The sequence below is a fragment of the Nymphaea colorata genome, chromosome 6 (genome assembly GCF_008831285.2).
Source record: "Nymphaea colorata isolate Beijing-Zhang1983 chromosome 6, ASM883128v2, whole genome shotgun sequence".
In the NCBI taxonomy this organism is placed as follows: Eukaryota; Viridiplantae; Streptophyta; class Magnoliopsida; order Nymphaeales; family Nymphaeaceae; genus Nymphaea; species Nymphaea colorata.
The window spans coordinates 13,738,590-13,752,482 of NC_045143.1; positions in this window are offsets into that span (position 1 = coordinate 13,738,590).

Consider the following 13,893-nt stretch of genomic DNA (forward strand, 5'->3'; position numbering starts at 1 on the left):
CAAAGTGAAATTTGCAATGTTAAAGTTACCATAGAAACAAATCCATGATAAAAAGTCAGACCTTCGACTTTTTTGTGGGGTAAAATTACCATGCTCCATCTAATAATCCATGGTATTTTTTCTTGTATTTGATTTGAAAAGGGAAAATTGTGCAAAAACTTGCAGTTTCCCTCGATGCACAGTGAAATTCCTGTGCATCAAATGGGGCCTAAATGATGAGATTGATTAAGTGCACTTTTTATTTGTTATTATCTTATCGTGAATAGAATCCCACTAGTTTAGTTCACTTATGGCATTTTGATTCATCTTTCCTTTTTCCTTGGTGCCGACGTAATACTGAAGCATACCTTAGAGGAGCTATATGATGCAAAGGTCTCATGTACGGTCCTGGAATATGATGAGAACAGAGATGTTATCATCAACTATAATTATCTAATAGTTCAAGTATGGTTAACATAGTTGAGATACAGTCAAAATAAGCTTATGAAGATGTGAAAGACTTCAATATTTATGGATCACCGTTGTAAGTAAATAGGAATGGAGAGATTTCTAATTACAACACACATAAATACAAATTGTTTTATGCTATAACTATAAATGAATGCCTAGAAGATAAATGTTCAATTGATATGGATCAAAATCTATATAGAAAATATTTTGAGTTGAGAATCACGAATTTTTGCCCTAGAAACAATATTGAAATTAGGACTAGTACGGATATAAGAACTTTCATTAATAAAAAAAAAACTATTAAGGCTGGTACCAATAAGAAATATATTATTTCTATTTACATCAGAATTCATCAAGAAATACAAACAAAGCAAAAGGAGTTCTTTTTTGATTGGATGAGGGTGAATGAACAAATGTTAGATCGTACTATATTGACTATGGCCCTTGGTCCTTTTCAGAATTTGAGTCACTTTACAATCAATATAAGACTAATTTGTAGATCATACCAATCAAATTGCTTCTATTTGATTTTCATGGAAACAAACAAGCGATCTTTTTATAGATCCAAAGGTGGAATCAAATCAAAAAGAAAGATTTACTTCAAAACAAAAAGTAAAATATAATCAAAAGGGATATCATGAATTAGAGAATTGGAACTAGGACAAGAAAGAACTACAACACCAAGGAAATCTTATATCTGATATAAGAAACCAAAAAAAAAAGATGTTGAAGCAAATTCCTCGGGTTAGCATGCCATGGTCTTTAGCCCACTTATTTAACCTATTTTTTATGCTTTACCAATTTTGCCCCTCATCATTTACAAATTGATGATTATGTCCCATTGATTGGATTTATTCTTTGGGAGATATGAGACTAAGACACAAATTAATGAGACTTATCAAAGAGACGAGTTCCTGAAATAGTTAACACAAAATTGGTTTCTAGAGTGAAATTAGTTCAATCACCTCACATTCAACAAATCATGTTGCTTGATCTATTGGATGATCAAATGTAAACATAAGAAAGCATAAACCGGATTTTAATTACAATCAAAACCTTATCTCAATCCAAAATTTAAACAAACAAATCTAATCTCACTTTTAAGTAGCAGCAGGCGGACCACCAGTGTTACAACGGTGAAAACATCACCGGTATAGCTCCCAGAGAGTGGGGTATACCTCCATTTCACAGTAATCATGGTCACCGCTATAGTTTGATGCAGTACCAGTGCTTATCATCACCGGTGGAGATTGCCATACGGTCAAGAAATCACCGCTATTGCCAAACATTCCGGTGTTCAGCGGCGAAATTCACCGTTATATCTTAACAATAGCAGCGAATCTCAGCTAGAAATAGCAGGTCAGCACCAACCTAACCGCTCTTCCCTATAATACCGACGTTAATCACCGCTGCTAAAGCCTAGCTATAAAAGGAACACATAATGGTCATACATAAACCTATAAAGCTACTCGCTCAAATATAATTTCCGATTTTTAATAAAGGAACCAAGTTTGAGCTCAAATTTATACTCCAACCATTCAACAACTCGTTTTCAACTGGCAGTTAGGTCACTTTTAAGGCCAAGGGACCACACTACGCATGGCTTTTTTGGGAGGACAAGTAATTCATTTCACCGTCCACTCAATACGGGTTCTCAATATTCCCCTTATATATGTCTATGTAATATATATTGGTGATCAAGAGAAAAATGCAATTATAATTTAGCAAAAGAAAAAGCAACATGACTTTCGTACAAATTTTGATCCGATGGCAATGCTAGTTAATGAATCTAACACCTCGACCCAAACTAAATCAATGGTTCCATAGACCTTAACCACGCAAATAGCATGTGGGGGACGAGGGTTTAAACAAACCACAGGAAACTGCGGAAACGAGTTTAGGCTTTACAGCCATCAATTAAATACTTACGTGAGTTGATTGATTTATAAATAGGAGGAAAGGAAGCAATCATATCTGCAGACAGTCCTCTGCTCTGAGCTCCATCACCTTCACCCAGAGCCAGAAATTCCTTTTGGTATGAAACAAAAACCTCAGTAGACACTATTTAGGAAAAAGGAAACTAGCTAGGCTTGAGCTACAAGAGCGAACCTCGTATGATAGCTCATCTGGGTCAACCTCCTGTCACGCATCCAGCAGAAAGGAATACATAGCCAAAAAGGACTTTTTTCATCATCCAGTTCAAATAGCTTCCAGGAAAATAATTTAAACTGCCTTGGAATGGATTATCTCAACTCTTCCGAGGTGACCATTTCTACAATTGCATGACACAAGTTGAGGCCTATTGCAACCAGGAAGTTCTTAAACAATTTTAACTTTAGCATGCGTTATAAAATTTTAAGATTATACCCTTTTGCCAGGACAACTAATCGTGATTCACACATTGTCTTATCAAACCGTTCATTATACTGAAACAGAAGACAAGAAACGATTCAACTTTTCATTGTTGAAATATAAAATTACCTACTTCAGGAGCAAAGACCAAAAAGAAACAATTTCAAAGAAGATGTCCGTCCTATACTTATAATGCAAGTGTAAGGAAAGCGGAATCAGCAACTCATTTCTTTCACGCAGAAACCATGAAGAAGATAACAGTTATAAAACAACAGATACAAACTGCAGAAAACAGAGGGGGGCAAAAGTCCAAAAAAGTTAAATGCTTTTTAACACCTCTCTTCTGCTCATTGCTCATCTACTAAGTCAAGGGAAACTAAATCCATGTCTTGCTCAGCATCTTAATTGGCTAGTGAAATTAGGTGCATATTGACGTTAGTAATAAATTAAAAATAACGAACCACTGCACAAAAAAGGGACAACGGCACAAAATTTTATTTTTGTCGTGTGATGATATCAGGTAAGCAACATTGAAGCCAAGTCAATATTGATTCTATGGTGACATAAGGTACAAAAGAAAAAAAATCAAGCAAAACTGCAAATTTTTAACATATTTAATGGACAGGCAACCATTCACAAATTACAATGAGCAGGATCAGTTAGAGGTTTTGACTTCTGGTGCTTGATTCAGAAATTTTTCCTCTTATACAAAACAAAAGCCAGACACAAGTAACATTTACAAGGTCTCTTTTCTCTTTTGGAGAAGGCAACGAAGTTTAAGAAATACATATATCCGTAGCATTATCAGTTGTCTAATCAATTCCAAGGTAGAGTTCATAAATTTAGCAACTCTCTAAGCCCGACAAATATCTGCTATACAAGCCAATATAGGTAATATTTGCTCCAGAAGCCATTAGGTTACCACCAGCTGAAGAAATAGGTTAGAAACAAAACCACAACCATGCCGCCACACTACCAGAATTCCTTCTGGTCAATTGATCCAAAACAGCAGCATTCTGAACGGTGAAATTAACAACTATGAAACTATACTGCATGGACACAAGAACTGCGGCAGAAAGTACCATATACATGACCTGTCTTTTGATATTAATCAATTGAGCAAAATCCATTGTTGATATCTAAAAGTTCAAAACTTTCTTGGCACCCAACTCAGTTTTCAGATGTTCAAGTTAGAGGAGAGAAACATATGAATCATGATGAACACCAAGTGAGAATTTTGGTTTTATCAAGTTCCAAAAAATAAAGACATGTAGCTCAAAGCTTATTGAAGAGTTGTAGACAAAAAAACTCATTGCATCAAAAGTATCAAAAGAATAAAATTTCACCATTACTAAGCCAAGCAAGAAGACGATTCTTTGGCCAGGGTACAAAACATATAATGAACAAGTACAAATTCTGTTCCTCATTCTGCAACTTCTTAATTAGTTTATATTTCGTATATCTTTTACATTTTTACTAATGAATGAGCAAGACTACAATACCAGTTGCTTTTCCTTGAGATAAGAGCAAGCTGAAAGAATTGTGTATCCAAGAATGGGAAACAAGCATATGCAGACAACATTGTGCCACACAATCAGTAACGCTGAGTCTTGTCATGCATACAGAAAACTGATGAAGCTTAAGGTGCTTTTTCACATGTATTGAGAATCCTTAGCATATTTATGAACAAGAAAACAAGGTAGATAATAGCTCATGGATATTATTAATGTCATGATGATGAAATTTCAGGATTGATAAGATAAGCACCGGTATGGAAGTTGTTTTATCAATCCGGGGCTTAATGAGCCTGAATCGCCAACCGGTTAGGGAAAAAACAAAATGATGAGGGGCTGAAACTGCCCCCTTTAACATGTAAACGAACTTAAGGCCTGCATCGGCCAAATCAGCCTACATAGACCAACACGATGCCACATTAGGCAACATATTGATGAAATAATAATAATAATAATAATAAATGATTCTATTTTTTTTCTTAATATATTGTGGCTGATACATGTTCTCCTGTACAGAACAGTAACTCTTACAGGAGTATTTTTCACTTAATTTGTCGTGGTTGATACAGGCAAATACAAATATACAAGACAATGCATATTAGCTGGCATGGGATATCATTGGGCTTCCCATACAAGATGGAAACTGATATTTATAAGATCAAAAGGCTGAAAGGTCCCAAGTCTTTAACCGGTAGATTCAAGAATTGTAGCCAATGCAAATAGAAGGAGGTTAGATGGTAAAGGAGGCCGGTTAGTTAGAAATTGCTTACACTTGTTACTCAATACCTGTTACATGAAATGGCAGCCAATTAAGGCCACACATTCAACATAGTCTTGGGATCACGTAGTGGCACTTCATATGTAAGGACTTGCGAGTAAGCTCATATAATGGGTTTGAGAAGTTTTGAGGGGTCTATATACCTACATTTGTACCACCTTGTGTCCTGATCATACCCGTATTAATATGCAGAAAGAAGGCAGCTACGAGATGTGTTGTACTTTGCTCTACCCAGCAATCAGATCATGGGTCAGGTAATTACAATTAGCATCAGATCTAAGTTTTAGCATTCATACCTGGGTTCCACACATGGGGATGATGTGTGTGCCTTAAAGGGAGAATTGTAACACCTCTTATGTGAGAACTTGAGAAGACTGGTTACTTTGCCATGTTTTAAGGGGCTTATGTACTAGCATCTCACTATCTTGCCTCTAGGTATATAAACTTTCTTGTTTTGTATTCTGTTGATTTCAGACCATCAAAATTCAATACAACGAAGCAGGTTCAATATTGATATTAACAACACTTTGATCATTATTTGAATCCAAAGACGATTGTATATTTATTTAAAAATCTCATCTTGAATTTCATTGGATGTCTTTTTAAAATCCACATCCAATTGATATTTAAATCGGATGCTAAACTTTTTCCATATCTGATTATTTGTTGAAGAAGTTGGGACTGGTATCAAATTCATTGGCATTCATACTCTCCAGATTCTTCTCGTTTTAACTAACCTTCTTTTCCCCTCAAGTTGATTTGGTGTTCCGCCTAAAAAGTGATGTTCATCACCTTAAACAGTCTCATTTGAGGGGGCATCTGGACGATACCATATAATTTATTTTGGAGGTAAAAATTTGATCTTCCAAAACACTGTTTCATGAGCATTTGAAAGACACGAAAAATGAGGTTTGCCAAAAAAAATCATTTACACCAAATACCATTTCTTGAAAGGGGGTCAATAACCATGATTTTTGGTGATTTGAAATAGACAAAGAGGGAAAAGAAGACCGTTCTTTTTTAAAAAAATCATGTAGCTGTCAATATCTTGCGCTCACAGTAAAAACAAACCCCCGAAAAGGCTATATTTTTAGATACAAGCAGGCTTTCAAGCAGCTGTCAATGGTTAACCAATTTCTTTTGAAAGCTCGTTTTTTGAAATTCTATAAGTTATAAAATCTCATCTATACGATTTCGAAACGTAAAATTTTCTTCCAAGTTTACCCTTCACAATTGATTAAATTTCCTCCATGTTTCAACTTTCCTGTTACCAAATTTGCCCTTAAACTTTTCAATTAGTACTTGCTATGTCCTTATAAAATTACATTTCTACCACATATGATTTTAATTTAAGCCTTCCTAGATGAAAATTACTTTCTTAGTGTACTTAATCCCAATTGTCAACTATATTGGGTGAAACTTACCCTTTTTCCCTTGTGTCTTCAATTTAATCATCAATATGCCCTTGATTGATTTTTGGATTTTGATTGAAATTATAGCTTCCTAACTCATTTGCTACAATTTAGAGGTTTTTAGTTTCTTGATGATCATCCTTATTTATAGACAACTTTTGATATAAGCAAAGTAATGAATTGACTAATGACATATACTAAATATGCTTGCCAAGGCAGGTTGTTACTCAACCTTTCTTGGAACACACACTTGTCCTTTGGAGATAACATATGATGCACTTTTATCCTAAGAGAATGTTTTGGCACAGAAATCACGTTGTATTAGTATTACATTGAAAACATAAGATAAGGAAAAAAATGAGATACAGACGGCAACTGTGTGTGTGTGTGTGTGTGAGAGAGAGAGAGAGAGAGGTGGAACAATGATGGACGGTTTCATGGTGTGGGTTTGAAGAGAAAGCCAAAGGCCTCAAGGGATCCAGGCAATGATCAGCATGATGCAGGTAAATCGGCCTGGAATGTGAGCACTCCAGTGATGAATGTGGGTGGCAGCAAGGGATATCCTAGCAAACGTTTGTGGGCGGCAGTGGTGAACAGTGCAAGGATGAAGGATTTGGGGGAATGGGTTCAGGCGTTGGTGATTCTTGGTATTGTTATATGGGATATCGATGGAAAAAAGGCTTCAATAATTCCGGAGAAAATTCATGAGCAATTGGTATGCTCATTTTGGCGCACAGCCACTGCTGCTCTATGTATTGGGAATCCTAGGGCAAGATTCAGCATCACTGACGTTTTTTGTGATCTGAGGAGCCAATGAGCTGGTCTGGGTTCAATTAGATTTACGACACTTCCTAGAGGTTTGTTCTTGATTAGAACATCTTGAAAACATTCTGCAGCCAGAGTGTTGGCATGCAAGGGGTAAATTTCTGGTCACCAGTAGAACGGAGCTAGAAATATCTATGCAGTTCGAAGCAATGGCAAGATTACTGTAATCTGGATTCAACTACCTATCGTCTCCCTGCAGATGTGGAACCATAAGGTACTCACGAGAGTCGCAAGATTGGTTGGAAGGTTTCTACTTGACGCGAATAGCTTCACGAAGACTAGCGCAAGGAATGGTTGTGCCCGAATATTTATTTCCGTTCCCATGAACTACTCCTGTGGGCTCAATGTGCATTGTTGATGGTTCTACTGCTTTTGAGCAAACCATAGAGTATGAATCTCTAATTAGATTTTGCTCAGTATGTGGTGCGACTGTGCATGCTTCCTCTGTTTGTCCAAATCCTCCTACTGAAAACCAAGAGTGGTCTATAGTGGATGATGGATGAGCAAAAGTTAAATTTGTGAGGAGAAGAGAGGGCATGGTATGAGGAGAGATCATGAGGGAAAGGCACAAGAACATGCTTTTGATATGTTTGCATAGAATGAAGAGCATGAATCTTTGAACATCAATGATTGTACGCAGGGTGTTAGGGTAGAACTTTTGAGGGCAAATGGTCTTAAGGATCAAAATGATGTCAAGGACAGGTTAGCTATGGAAGATAGTGAAAATATGGTGGGCATGATGGAGGGTCATCTTCAATGCGTAGAGGCAAACAATAAGAGAGACTTGATTACTAGCATCCCTCCTAGGTTTGGCACTCAGCAAGAGTGTTTAAATGAGATAAAAATGTCGAGTAAGGAGAGGACAAAAACTCAAAATTTCAGTGAGGATCAAAACTCAAGCGTTAGGAAGAAAAGGGCATTAAAGCACAAAAAAGTAAGTGCTTTTAAGAGAAAAGGGCATGCCAATGATAATAAAACATTGCTTAAAGACTGTGATGGTGTTAAGAAGAAAGAGTCAGCTAGTTTGAGGAAGATGGAAGAAGAATTCGATAAGGAAATGGATAGCAATGTTAATAAGGAGAACATGCTGGTGAATGTTAATGATTCGAGGGCCAAAACAGCTATGACTTCCATTAAATGAAGGTGACAAACTGGGCGGTTTAGCTAATAAGAGTGGGATTTTCACAACCTTGTGGTAGAGGAGAAGCCTAAGTTATTTTATTTTTAATTCTATGTTAAATATGAAAAAGCTGAACAACTTTGCTAATAAATTTGGAGACTATGAGTGTGACTCTAATATAGATGCTGACCCAAATTGAGCAAGAATAATTGTGGCATAAAAAGAGAGGGACTATGAATTGTGCAGTTGTCGGTATAACAGGTATTAGATGGATTGCAACTTTAAGGAAGTGGCTTTTGGCAAGAATTTTGATTTGGTGGCTATATTTGCATATAGATCTCAGGTTAAGGAGAGGGAAATTTATTATAGTTGGAGCTATACTAGCTAACAAGCACATTTCAATAGCTAGTTTGGCAGATTTCAACTCTATTCACAATAATAGTGAAAAATCAGGAACTGCCCCTGCTCTTTATGCATGCATGGCATTTATTGAATTTGTTCAGTATGCTAACAAGTGTAACAAATGGAAATAAAGGATGATTGAGACACTTTTACTTGGTCAAATAAACACATTGGTCAAAGTCTCATCCAAAGCAAAATTGACAAATGTTTTATAAATAGTTTTTTACAGCACCAGTTTGAGGGAATTAGTTGCTTACATGTGGTAAGCAGAACATCTTCAGATCGCTCAGCTCTTATATTCTCCTATGCAAGCGTGGAAGAAAGCAGAGAGGGATGAAAAAAGGGGTTATTTAGGTACTTAAGCATTGGGAAAGTAATCCTATGTGCAGTACAATTATTGCTAAAGTCTAGATGATGGAGACGAGAGGATGTCCACTGTTGAAAGTGATATCCAAACTAGATAAACTGAGGGCTAGTTTTAGAACAAATTTGTTGTTGAATAAATAGATTTGAAAGTTCAACGCCTACAAAAAATTAAAAAACTCACAAAAAAAGTGATGATTTTGGGTTTGTTTCTTGGAGTACTAAGGAGACTAAAAAGAAAGACTAGATATGCTTGAAGCACTCAACAATGAAAAAAGTGTATTGGAGTCAAAAATCAAGAGTTTGGCTCAAAGAAGGAGATGACAACACTTTATTTTTTCATATTATATTAAAGAAAAGGGAGACGAAATCCAAAATCACTAAGATGGAAACTAAAGAAGGGGTGTTAGAGGGTCTAAATCATATTCAAGCTGCATTGTTCAAATATTTTCAGAAGTTTTCTAAGAAAGATGAATCTTCTATAATATTAACATGCAATCTATGGGATGGCCAACATGTATGCAATGAAAATAATGAACCTTTGCTAAGTCCCGTCACGGATGATGAGATTAGAAGGGCGGTATTTGAAACCAAGGCCAACAGCTCTCTGGTGCCTGATGGGTTGCCTAATGCCTTTTTCCAAAAGCACTGGGGAATTGTGGGAGCCGATGTGCGCAATGCTATTAAAGAGTTTTTTTTTTCGAAAAGGTGAGCTAGTGAGAATGGTTGGGAGGAGTCACTTAGTGTTGATTCCTAAGTCATCTTCTTCTTATCATGTTACTAACTATTGGCCTACAGTACTAGAGAATAGTATTCTGAATTACAAAAGTAATGGTGTTAAGATTGAAGGCGCTTGTGGAGAAGAAAAATTTCAGCCAATCAAGGGAAATTTTTGGCTGGTCATAATATTCATCACTCATTTCTCCTTGCTCATAAATGGTGTATGCAATAAATAAAGGTAAGTCTCTAAGCATGTGTTAAAATTGATGCGTTCAAAGCATATGACAGTGTAAATAGAGACTTCTTAATTGCATCCATGCACCATTTAGGGTTCGACCCATTATGGATAGAAAAGGTAACGAAATGTGTTATGAATGTGTCATATAATGTGATTATTAATGGCCGGGCAATGACTATATTGAGAGTTTTAGAGGTCTTCGTCAGGGGACTCATTGTCTCCATATTTGCTTTTGCTTGTGATCGAGACATTGTTTTGAGAAAGCATATAAAGGCTCTTAATCTGAGTAGAGGTGTTGAAGGTGTTGTTTCAACCATCTATGTAGATGATATTCTTATCTTCATAAAAGCTGATTTGAACTCAAGAAGTAAATTTGTTGAAGTGTTGTCTTAGTTTCAAGTGGGTGTTGGACTTAAGGTAAACCATAGCAAGACTATGGTGTTCCCATTTGCCATGGAAGATGATGATGTTGGGAGATTAGTTCATCACCTTGGGTGGACTAGAGGTTGATCCCAACTAAGTATTTAGGATTACCTCTAAGTCTCACTGAATTAGCAGTGTCTATATGGCACTCTTTTATTTTGAAAATGCAAAATAAATTATGTGTATGGAAGAGTAAACTGTTGTCTTACATTGGCAAGTTGTGCATGATCAAAGTTGCCCTTGCTGCCCTCCCAAATTTTTGGCCACTGGTTCTTAGATGCCCTAACTAGGTTGTTAAGAAGATGGGCTGTTTGATGAGGAATTTTCTTTGGGGAGATGTCAACTCAAAACATATTTCTCATCTTATCTTTTGGAAAAACATTACTCTTCCTACAGTAGAAGGAGCAGTAGGAATAAGGAGGATTGGTGAAATTAACATACAATTTAGCCTTTATTGGGTGTTGTGCTATCACAAGCAATGGGGTATGGGCATTTCAATACACAGAAAAATACTTTAGAAGGAGTGCTCGAAACAGATCTCTAGGTGGTAATGCATCATCACTTTGGAATGATATATGGTGACCCTGAAAAAAATAAGGAAAGATATATGTTGGCAGGTGGGGAATGGGGTGATGGTTAAGTTTTGGAGTACCTTGGAAAGAAACCATTCTTATCAGCCTCATTCCTGGGGAGTATTATCACTGAATTGAAAGGGGAGTTGGGAAATGTGTTTGAAAAATAATCCAAGTATCTTGATGAGATAATGATGTTAAGTAACCAAGAGATAGAAGAAAGTATGTGTTATAATTTGTCACAAAAAAATAACATTTTGATATGAAATCAGTCAAGGAGGTTGGTGACCTCTAGAAAGCAGATTTGGAATCTTTTAAGAGTGAAACGAATGAGTCTATGATGGAGGAAATGCCCTTGCATGTCTAAATCTATCCCAAGGGCATGCTGGTTGGCATATGTTTGTAGTTGTGGGAGACTTCCAATAGATAGTCAAACTCAATGGTTTGGTATAGCTCTTGCTTCTCATTGTAATTTTTGCAGGAAAGCAATGGAGAAGCAGACACATGTCTTTTTTGAATGCCAATTCTCCAGCACAATATGGCAGTACATTTTGTCATGGTTTGGAATAATTTCGTTTCTTGCACAAGACTTTTGTTCCTCATGGAATTGGTGGATGAGAAAGGAAATGACGTGCAAAAATCAAAGGATCTGTTGGCTTTTAAGCTTTAATATCATCATTTGGAAATTGTGGTGTCTTAGGAAAAGGACTTGGCATAAAGGATTGTCTATATATATTGGTGAAGCAGAAAGAGAGGTGTGACATTCTTTTTGCGAAGCCATATTGAAACAAGACTGGTCGATGATGGTGTTCATATGGATCAGATTATGGCTTAGGACCAAAATATTATCTCTTGTATGGAAAATTCTTCAATATGAAGGTTGGATGTTAGAGCTAGTGAATAGTTGGACTGCAAATGCTTGGGGATGTACTAGAATCTTGTGGCATGATAATATGGTGGTAAAGAAGAGTTGTTTGTGGAGCAAAAGATCTAAATGTTGACTAGAGATTAAGTAGATTGAATTTCTACTAACGACTCTTCCTAATGCAGTGGAGGTGGTAGAGCTGAGATTGAATGCCAAGTTCAAAAAATGGCTTTCCAATTGGCATCATGGGGATAAACCTAGGGAATTAGCAAGAATTTATGTCAGCAATGGTTTTTCTTCTAATGAAGTAATATCTATGCTCTTGGAGTAGGACGACATTGGGGCTTAAGTAGGCTTGGGCTTCTTTGTTTTGTTTTTTTGATTCATTCTTTATTCTTTGTATTTTTTCACTGAGCATGCATTAATGGAAGGGGTCTCTCCAGCCACCTTTGATCGGAATGTTCAAAACGTGAAACTTGCATGCATCAACTTCATCATTGAATTGTGTTCTTTATACTATAATACAATGGTCATGAACATTTTCAATCCCTACACATATATCATTCTTGCAACATCGAAAGGTACATCCTTCATCTTTCTTATAAACAGAAACAATACTATGTTTTAGGTGACATTCATATAATTGACCGAGAAAGTTTCATGTGCATGCCTGCTTTTAGATGCATCATTCATACAAATGTTTGATGAATAATCAAAAGGTGCAATTGTGAAACTATGAAAATCAACTTTTGAACCCACAGTAATAATATAACATTGTAATTTTTCCTTTGAACAAAAGCACAACAACGTAGACAAGTATTCATACTTTGGTAATAACTTGATTGTTTTTTGTTGACTTATTCAATATAACTTCTAGCATTAGTATTTTTTCCTGCTTAATTCTTTCATTAGGCCTAACGATTTTATGGACCGACCAATTTAATTTCTTGAATCCATGCCCTATTATTAACCTACGTCGTCTTCATCCATGCATGTTGACTTTCTAATGCAATTGATTAATTTATCCAGCAAGAAGAAACATGTTGATTATTCGCTTGACAAGGTAGAAAATTGTGTCTTCTTGAAGATCTATCATGTTCTTTACTAATGTAGGTCAACTTTTGAATTCATTTGATTCCTCCACCAAAGCAGAACAAGTAATTGGTTTACTTCATGAGCTGGAAAATGTTTCGGCACGTAATATCTTATAATAGGTGCTGGGAACATTGAGTAAAAATCATGAGAAATGGATTGTAATGTGTTCAAGAGCATTAAACGAAATGGATGGTAATATGTTCAAGGACATTCATGTGAAAATGTAGGTTTTTAGGTCGGGTTGATTATTTTTCATGGGTAATATGCCAACATATTTTGCTTAGCACACAATCGCTTATTATGGTTCCAATGCAGTATAATCTCAAGGAAAATGTTTACCATCTCTGATCTCCTCTTTTATGCCTAACATATAACTTTATTATATATATATATATATAGATATATATATACTAATAGTACACTATAAAAATGTTGATCACCTTTTTTCTTTTCTTTTTCTTAATTGTTTATTATGTTAAATCAGACAGTCCCCATTAGATGGCTGAATGATTAAAAAACCAAACTTAACATCAATTTTTCTATATATATATATATAGAAAACAATAAACAATTAAGAAAAAGAAAAGGAAAAAGGTTATCAACATTTTTATCGTGTACTATTAGTGCTTACCTTTTTGTTCGTATTTGTTTCTCAACCATTAAGATGAACAACCCGTCGCAAATCTAACCGTCTTAAAATAATATGAAAATCAAACGGTGTAGGATCTCTTGTCGCCCACTAAACCGGCTAAATTAGTAACCCG